General features: G+C 44.8%; 1 protein-coding gene across 2 annotated transcripts in view; it reads left to right on the top strand.

Annotated features, from left to right (window-relative positions):
• The first annotated feature begins 8,123 nt into the window (after positions 1-8,123).
• DNAJC6 (DnaJ heat shock protein family (Hsp40) member C6) overlaps positions 8,124-8,281 on the top strand; it is a 147,281-nt gene continuing 147,123 nt past the window's right edge. The window contains exon 1 of one of the 2 annotated variants that reach the window (XM_077450542.1): positions 8,124-8,281. This exon is cut by the window's right edge and continues 188 nt beyond it. The gene's annotated coding sequence lies outside the window, so the exon portion shown is untranslated. The other variant, XM_077450543.1, reaches the window with a different exon arrangement.

Here is an 8,281-nt window from a genome sequence, read left to right as displayed (position 1 = left end):
CATCAGGGAATTAAGCTGTGGGCCGAAATGGAACAGTCCCAAAGCCCAATCCCACTACGGGGGACGCCATGGTGTTACCCAGCACTACCGACAGAGATAAAACGTCACCCACTGATAGGCAACACGGCGAGAGTTTGCGCCCGGATACTATCGCAAACGTCCCTCTCCTCCCCGAATTCGCCCCTTTACCCTATAATAGGCAACCCCCTATTTACGCCGGGTCTCTACGACGGTTGTCTCCGGAGTCTAGGCGAGGCGGGCCTACACCAAGCCTCACACTACAGTTCAGGAGGGCGCTGGAAAACGATGGCGGACCTCATGGACCCTACGGGCCCGTTTGGCCTGGATTTTCTGAGGTCTCTCCAAGTAACGCATTTTCTTTCCACGATCCCACCTCCCAATTCAGACGCTCAGACGCTTACAGCCCTGGAGGTGCTATGCACTGCCACGGGTACCATACCTCACACACTTTCGTTGACATATACCCTTTTAAATGCCCCCTCAGTAGACTTTACACCCCCGGGATTACTTAATTGGGAAAAAGAACTAGTTTGCCAATTCAATGCCTCCATGAGGCACCGTATTCTCCGATTTACACACAAATCCTCAATATGTGCCAAGATCCAGGAAACCAATTACAAAATTCTTTCACGTTGGTATAGGACTCCCTCGTTACTCCACCGGTACTACCCAAATACATCGGACCTGTGTTGGCGTTGCCACACAGATAAAGGGACAATGTTGCATATCTTTTGGTCATGCCCGAAACTGGCGCACTTCTGGAAAGTGGTGCGTGAGACCATACAACAATTCATAGACCAGCCCATCACAGACGACCCAGCATTTTTTCTCTTACACGCCTCCAACATCCCTGAGAGGAAATATCAGAAATCAGTGATTCGCCACCTGCTTGACGCAGCTAAGGCCTGCATACCACTCCAATGGAAATCGGCTCTCCCGCCGACCATTGACCTCTGGCTCCGCAAGGTGGAGGACATCAGAAAAATGGAGGACCTTATCCTCACAGCACAACATAGAGAAGAAGCCTTTCGCACCACACCTTGTAGACTCTCTAACTTTCACAAAGACCAAATAATATCCACTAATTTGGGTTATTTTTACCAAAGATATGTAGCAGTATAAAGTAATAAATTAAGTATTAATTAACGGCCTCCCAGAATTCTGCTCTCGCGCGCCCTCGAGAGCATCCGTGACCGCCGGGTCCACAGGACCCGGCACATCACGGATCACGGTAAACGGCCGCTCGTTGCGGCCGTTTACCACGTGATTGCTCCGTCAAATGACGGAGCGATCACTTGTAAACAAACCGCTCCCTCCCCTCTCTGTACTGATCGGTACAGCGGAGGGGAAAGAGATCGGTGTCAGCAGCGATATGGGCTGCATCTGCAGTGCCCACATCGCTGCTCACCGAATTTAACCCCTCAATTCCCTGCCAATACTCTGCAATACCAGTGCATACTCTGCAGTACCCTGCCATTACTCTGCAGTACCCCCCATTACTCTGCAGTACCCTGCCATTACTCTGCAGTACCCCCCATTACTCTGCAGTAACCCCCATTACTCTGCAGTACCCCCCATTACTCTGCAGTAACCCCCATTACTCTGCAGTACCCTGCCATTACTCTGCAGTACCCCGCCATTACTCTGCAGTGCAGTACCCTGCCATTACTCTGCAGTACCCCCCATTACTCTGCAGTAACCCCCATTACTCTGCAGTACCCTGCCATTACTCTGTAGTACTCCCCAATACTCTGCAGTACCCTGCTATTACTCTGTAGTACCCCGACAATACCCCGCCAATACTCTGCAATACCCTGCCATAAATTGCCATACCCAGCCATACTCGGAGATACCCAGCCATACTCGGTGATACCCTGAAATACCCAGCCATAGACGCCCCCCACCCCTCACCGCCCTCCGGTGCTTCTACCAACTCGCCAGTACGATCAAAGCCAGAATCTTTTTTTTATTTTTTATTTCAGGCTTCCCAGCCTAGAGGTGAGATGTGGGGTCATATTGACCCCCAGATTTCACTGTAAAGAGGACCTGTCACCCCATATTCCTATTACAAGGGATGTTTACATTCCTTGTAATAGGAATAAAAGTGATCAAAAATATATTTTTGGGGAAAAAATTTTCAAACTAAAATAAATAAAGTAAAATGAACAATAAAAAAAAAAAAAAAAAAAATTAAAGCGCCCATGTCCCCATGTGCTCGCATGCAGAAGCGAACGCATGCGTAAGCCCCGCCCACATATGAAAACGGTGTTCAAACCACACATGTGAGGTATAGCCGAGAACGTTAGAGCGAGAGCAATAATTCTAGTCCTAGACCTCCTCTGCAACTCAAAACATGTAACCAGTAAAAAAAAAATGAAGAAGAAAAAATTACTAATCTGCTAAATTTTATAACAGAAACAAAGAAAAATTCATTTTTTCGCAGAATTTCCGGTCTTTTTTCTTTTATAGCACAAAAAATAAAAAACTGAGAGGTGATTAAATACCACCAAAAGAAAGCTCTATTTGTGTGAAAAAAAGGACAAACATTTCATATAGGTCCAGTGTTGCATGACTGAGTAATTGTCATTCAAAATGTGAGAGCACCAAAAGCTGAAAATTGGTCTGGTTATTAAGGGTGTTTAAGTGCCCAGTGGTCAAGTGGTTAATAATAGAGCTTGCAGTCAGTAGTGTTAGGAGATAGTGCGTGCTGTCTGCGTGCTCTGTACCCAGTACATACCGCTATAATATAGGGCAGGCCCCTACTTTCAAACATCCAACTTACAAACATCTCCTACTTGCAAACGCAAGGAGACAGCAGCAAGTGAGATGAAAAAAGACGGACGACAAAACAAATTATACAGGGGTGATAACCCTTCCCTATGTTTTCCAAAAAGCTTAAAAATAGTTTTTTTGACTGGAGCTACACTTTAAAAATGTACCAGTTGAAAATTACAAACAGATTCAACTTAACACAACAAACCTACACAGTCCCTGTCTTGTTTGCACCGCCTGTATACTGCTGTTCTGAGTATATAGGGCCTGGGGGCCACACGCATTTCCTTTTTTTAATATGGGTACAGGGTTCCCCTTAATATGCGTACAAGACCCAAATAGGCTGGTAATGGGCAGGGAGGGCTACCCATGCCATTTTTCTCAATGATTTTCAACCATATTGCAGGAACCAGATATAACATTAAAACCGCAAGCAGTTTTAAATGGTGTTATTTCCGTTTAATGTCATTTTGTGCAGGGACTGTTCTAAACACGGGAAACACGTGGCACTTCACAGGCATACTACAGACACCCCCCAGGCACCATATTTAAAGGAATATTTCACTTTTTTTTTTCACTTTAATCGTCATTAAAATCAGTGCTCCCGCCAAAACGGCCGTTTTTAAAACTTTTTTTTGCATTGACCCATGTCCCCTGAGGCAGGAGTCAGGTCCCCAAACCCTTTTTAGGACAGTATCTTGCATATTAGCCGTTAAAATTAGCACTTTCCATTTCGAACGTTCGAGTCCCATAGACTTCAATGGGGTTCTAACGTTCGTAACGAACGTGGGGGCCGTTCGCAAGTTCTGGTGCGAACCGAACCGTGGGGTGTTCGGCTCATCCCTAGTGTCTACATAGTTTTGGGTCCAACACAACTTGACAGAACCAGGAGCATGACACCAATGACCTATTTAGCTGTTTGTAATGGTGGCATTATGACCACTACTGTAAGGAGGAAATTGTTCCCATTGACCAACAATGTAAGGGGGGCATTCTTCCCTGACCAACAATATAAATAGGCATTCTTCCCACTAAGTACCAATATAAGTAGGCATTCTTCCCAATGAGCACCAAGGGACATTCTTCCAACTGAACAACCAAGGTAAGGAGCATTCTTTCCAATGACCACTAATGCAAGGGGCATTCTTTCCACTGACCACCAATCTAAGGGGCATTCTTGCCAATGACCACCAATGTAAGGGGCATTCTTCCCAATGACCACCAATGTAAGGGGCATTCTTTCCAATGACTACCAATGTAAGGGGGGCATTCTTCCCTGACCAACAATATAAATAGGCATTCTTCCCAGTGAGCAACAATATAAGTAGGCATTCTTCCCATTGAGCACCAATATAAGTAGGCATTCTTCCCATTGAGCACCAATATAAGTAGGCATTTTTCCCATTGAGCAACAATATAAGTAGACATTCTTCCCATTGAGCACCAATATAAGTAGGCATTCTTCCCATTGAGCACCAAGGGACATTCTTCGAACTGAACAACCGAGGTAAGGAGCATTCTTTCCAATGACCACTAATGCAAGGGGCATTCTTTCCACTGACCACCAATGTAAGGGGCATTCTTCCCAATGACTACCAATGTAAGGAGCATTCTTCTCAGTGTCCACCAATGTTACATAGTTAGTCTGGCTGAAAAAACACACAAGTGCATCTAGTTCAACCAATAAAAGGGAAAGAAAAAAAAAATCATACAATCTACACAATCCTATACCCACAGTTGATCCAGAGGAAGGCAAAAAAAAACAGCAACGCATGAACCAATTTGCTTCAGCAATTCCTTCCTGTTCCCCCGAGAGGCAATCAGATATTCCCTGGTTCAACTTGACCTATAAATATTGGTATCCAGTCATATTATGTGCATCTAGGAAAGAATCCAGGCCTTTTTTTAAAGCAATCTTCTGAGCAGGCCAGGACCAGCTCTTGAGGGAGTCTAGTCCACATTTTCACAACTCTTACTGTGAAGAAACCTTTCCGTATTTGGAGATGAAATCTCTTTTCTTCTAGAGGTATACAGTACCCTCTTGCCCTCTGTGATTACCTTAAAGTGAACATATACACAGTGAACATATCCCCCTTAATCTCCTCTTCTCAAGAGGAAATAAATTCAGTTCCTCTAGCTGAGCTCCTCCATGCCTCTTATCAGTTTGGTTTCCCTTCTCTGCACTTTCTCCAGTTCCCCGATATCCTTTTTTGTGAATTGGTGCCCAAAACTGAACTGCACATTAGAGATGAGGTCTTACTAATGATTTGTACAGATGATATCTCTCTCTCTGGAGTCCATACCTCTATTAATACAAGAAAAGACTTTTCTCGCTTTGGAAACCACAGCTTGGCATTGCATGATATTATTAAACTTATGATCTACCAGAACACCCAGATCCTTCTCCACCATTGATTCCCCCAGTTGTACTCACCCTAGTATGTATGACGCATGCATATTCTTAGTCCCCAAGAGCAGAACTTTACATTGATCAACATTAAATCTAAGGGGCATTCTTCCCACTGACCTCCAATGTAAGGGATATAATAGTTGGATCAAAGATTTGGAGCGCCACACTGAAATATTAAAATCCAAGCAAATGGCTTTATTCCAAAACATGTAGTAAACTCAATAGCCAACATGTTTCTGGAGTCTCAGCCCACCCCCTTCATCAGGGCTACAATGTGATATCAGAAAACAAAAAACATTAAAATAGCGACGAACATACAAATAATAAAAAAGTAATACAAATTTTAAAAAAGATGGTAAATGATGAGTATTAAAAACATCTACATTGTAATGTAAGGGGCACATTCCTCCCATTGACCACCAATATTAGAAGGGGCATTCCTCCCACTGACCACCATTTTAAGGGGGCATTCTTCCCATTGACCATCATAAATGGGGCATTTTTTCCACTAATTACCACTGTAAGAAGGACATTCTTCCCAACAACCACCAATGTAAGGAGCATTCTTCCTACTGACAACCAATGTAAGGGGGCCTTTCATCGCACTGACCAACAATATAAGCGAGACGCTCTTCCTACTGACCACCACTGTAAGGGGACAGTTATTCCCACTGACTACCAATGTTAGGGGAGCATTCTTTCCACTGATCCTCAATATAAGGGAGCACTCTTCCCACTGACCACCAATGTAAGGTGGGATTCTTCCTACTGACCCACAATGTGAGTAGCATTCTTCCCACTGACCACCAATCTAAGGCGGCATTCTTCCTACTGACCATCAATGTAAGGAGCATCCTTCCTACTAACCACCAACGTAAGGGGGCCCTCTGAAGTAAAGGCTACCCTAGCAGATTCTTGCTCCCCTAACCCCCGAAGCTCTCCCTTTCTCTCCATACATATACAGCATCTCACAAAAGTGAGTACACCCCCCCCCCCTTTTTTGTAAATATTTTATTATATCTTTTCATGTGACAACACTGAAGAAATGACACTTTGCTACAATGTAAAGTAGTGAGTGTACAGCTTGTATAACAGTGTAAATTTGCTGTCTCCTCAAAATAACTCAACACACAGCCATTAATGTCTAAACTGCTGGCAACAAAAGTAAGTACATCCCTAAGTGAAAATGTCCAAATTGGGCCTAATTAGCCATTTTCCCTCCCGGGTGTCATGTGACTCTTTAGTGTTACAAGGTCTCAGGTGTGAATAGGGAGCAGGTGTGTTAAATTTGGTGTTATCGCTCTCACTCTCTCATACTGGTCACTGGAAGTTCAACATGGCACCTCATGGCAAAGAACTCTCTGAGGATCTGAAAAAAATAATTGTTTCCCTACATAAAGATGACCTAGGCTATAAGAAGATTGCCAAGACCCTGAAACTGAGTTGTAGCATGGTGGCCAAGACCATACAGCGGTTTAATAGGACAGGTTCCACTCAGAACAGGCCTCACCATGGTCGACCAAAGAAGTTGAGTGCACGTGCTCAGCGTCATATCCAGAGGTTGTCTTTGGGAAATAGATGTATGAGTGCTGCCAGCATTTCTACAGAGGTTGAAGGGGTGGGGGGTCAGCCTGTCAGTGCTCAGACCATACGCTGCACACTGCATCAAATTGGTCTGTCATCCCAGAAAGAAGCCTCTTCTAAAGATGATGCACAAGAAAGCCTGCAAACAGTTTGCTGAAGACAAGCAAAGGACATGGATTACTGGAACCATGTCTTGTGGTCTGATGAGACCAAGATAAACTTATTTGGTTCAGATGGTGACAAGCGTGTGTGGCGGCAACCAGGTGAGGAGTACAAAGACAAGTGTGTGTTGCCTACAGTCAAGCATGGTGGTGGGGATGTCATGGTCTGGGGCTGCATGAGTGCTGCCGGCACTGGGGTGCTACAGATCATTGAAGGAACCATGAATGGCAACATGTACTGTGACCTACTGAAGCAGAGCATGATCCTCTCCCTTCAGAGATTGGGCTGCAGGGCAGTATTCCAACATGATAAGGACCCCAAACACCTCCAAGACGACCACTGCCTTGCTAAAGAAGCTGAGGGTAAAGGTGATTGACTGGCCAAGCATGTCTCCAGACCTAAACACTATTGAGCATCTGTGGGACATCCTCAAACAGAAGGTGGAGGAGCGCCAGGTCTCTAACATCCACCAGCTCTGTGATGTCATCATGGAGGAGAAGAGGACTCGAGTGGCAACCTGTGAAGCTCTGGTGACCTCCATGCCCAAGAGGGTTAAGGCAGTGCTGGAAAATAATGGTGGCCACACAAAACATTGACACTTTGGGCCCAACTTGGACATTTTCACTTAGGGGTGTACTCACTTCTGTTACCAGCGGTTTAGACATTAATGGCTGTGTGTTGAGTTATTTTGAGGGGACAACAAATTTACACTGTTATACAAGCTGTACACTCACTACTTTACATTGTAGACAAGTTTCATTTCTTCAGTGTTGTCACATGAAAAGATAGAATAAAATATTTACAAAAATGTGGGGGGGTGTACTCACTTTTGTGAGATACTGTATATATTTTTGTATAATGCATACTCAATCAAGAGAGGACAAGCAAGATGTATAACTCACATCAAAACCCTGTGACAAGTGACACAGAGACAGGAAGTGAGAGGAAATCTCTGCAGCAGGGACACAGATAGCAATAAATCCCGGCATAGACTCTTCCCCACTCTATCACCCCCCCCCCCCCCAAAAAAAAAACAGTTTTGGACGAAGATCCTCTTAAACTACGTAACCATGTTCATTGCGTGCCTGGAGATTAAAGAATGACATATCATCGTTCTCTCCTCAGCCGGCCAGCATATTGAATCTGCTTTTACAAGCGGGTCCCGCGGCTTTTTGTTCTCGTGAACAGAAGGGGGGATCAAGTTGACGGAGATTGACCCCGAAGCATCATTTTAATGGAAATCCAGCGGGGGCCCCGGCAAATCCATGCCAGGTTTTGCTTGCTGTTTGGCTGACAATTCGCTAAGCCTCTCCTCGCCTCCCCTGGTCCAAC

This window comes from Lithobates pipiens, unplaced genomic scaffold, assembly GCF_037356315.1.
Source record: "Lithobates pipiens isolate NorthernLeopardFrog02 unplaced genomic scaffold, aLitPip1_a1.2 Scaffold_23, whole genome shotgun sequence".
NCBI lineage: Eukaryota > Metazoa > Chordata > Amphibia > Anura > Ranidae > Lithobates > Lithobates pipiens.
This window is presented reverse-complemented; position numbering and strand designations above follow the sequence as displayed.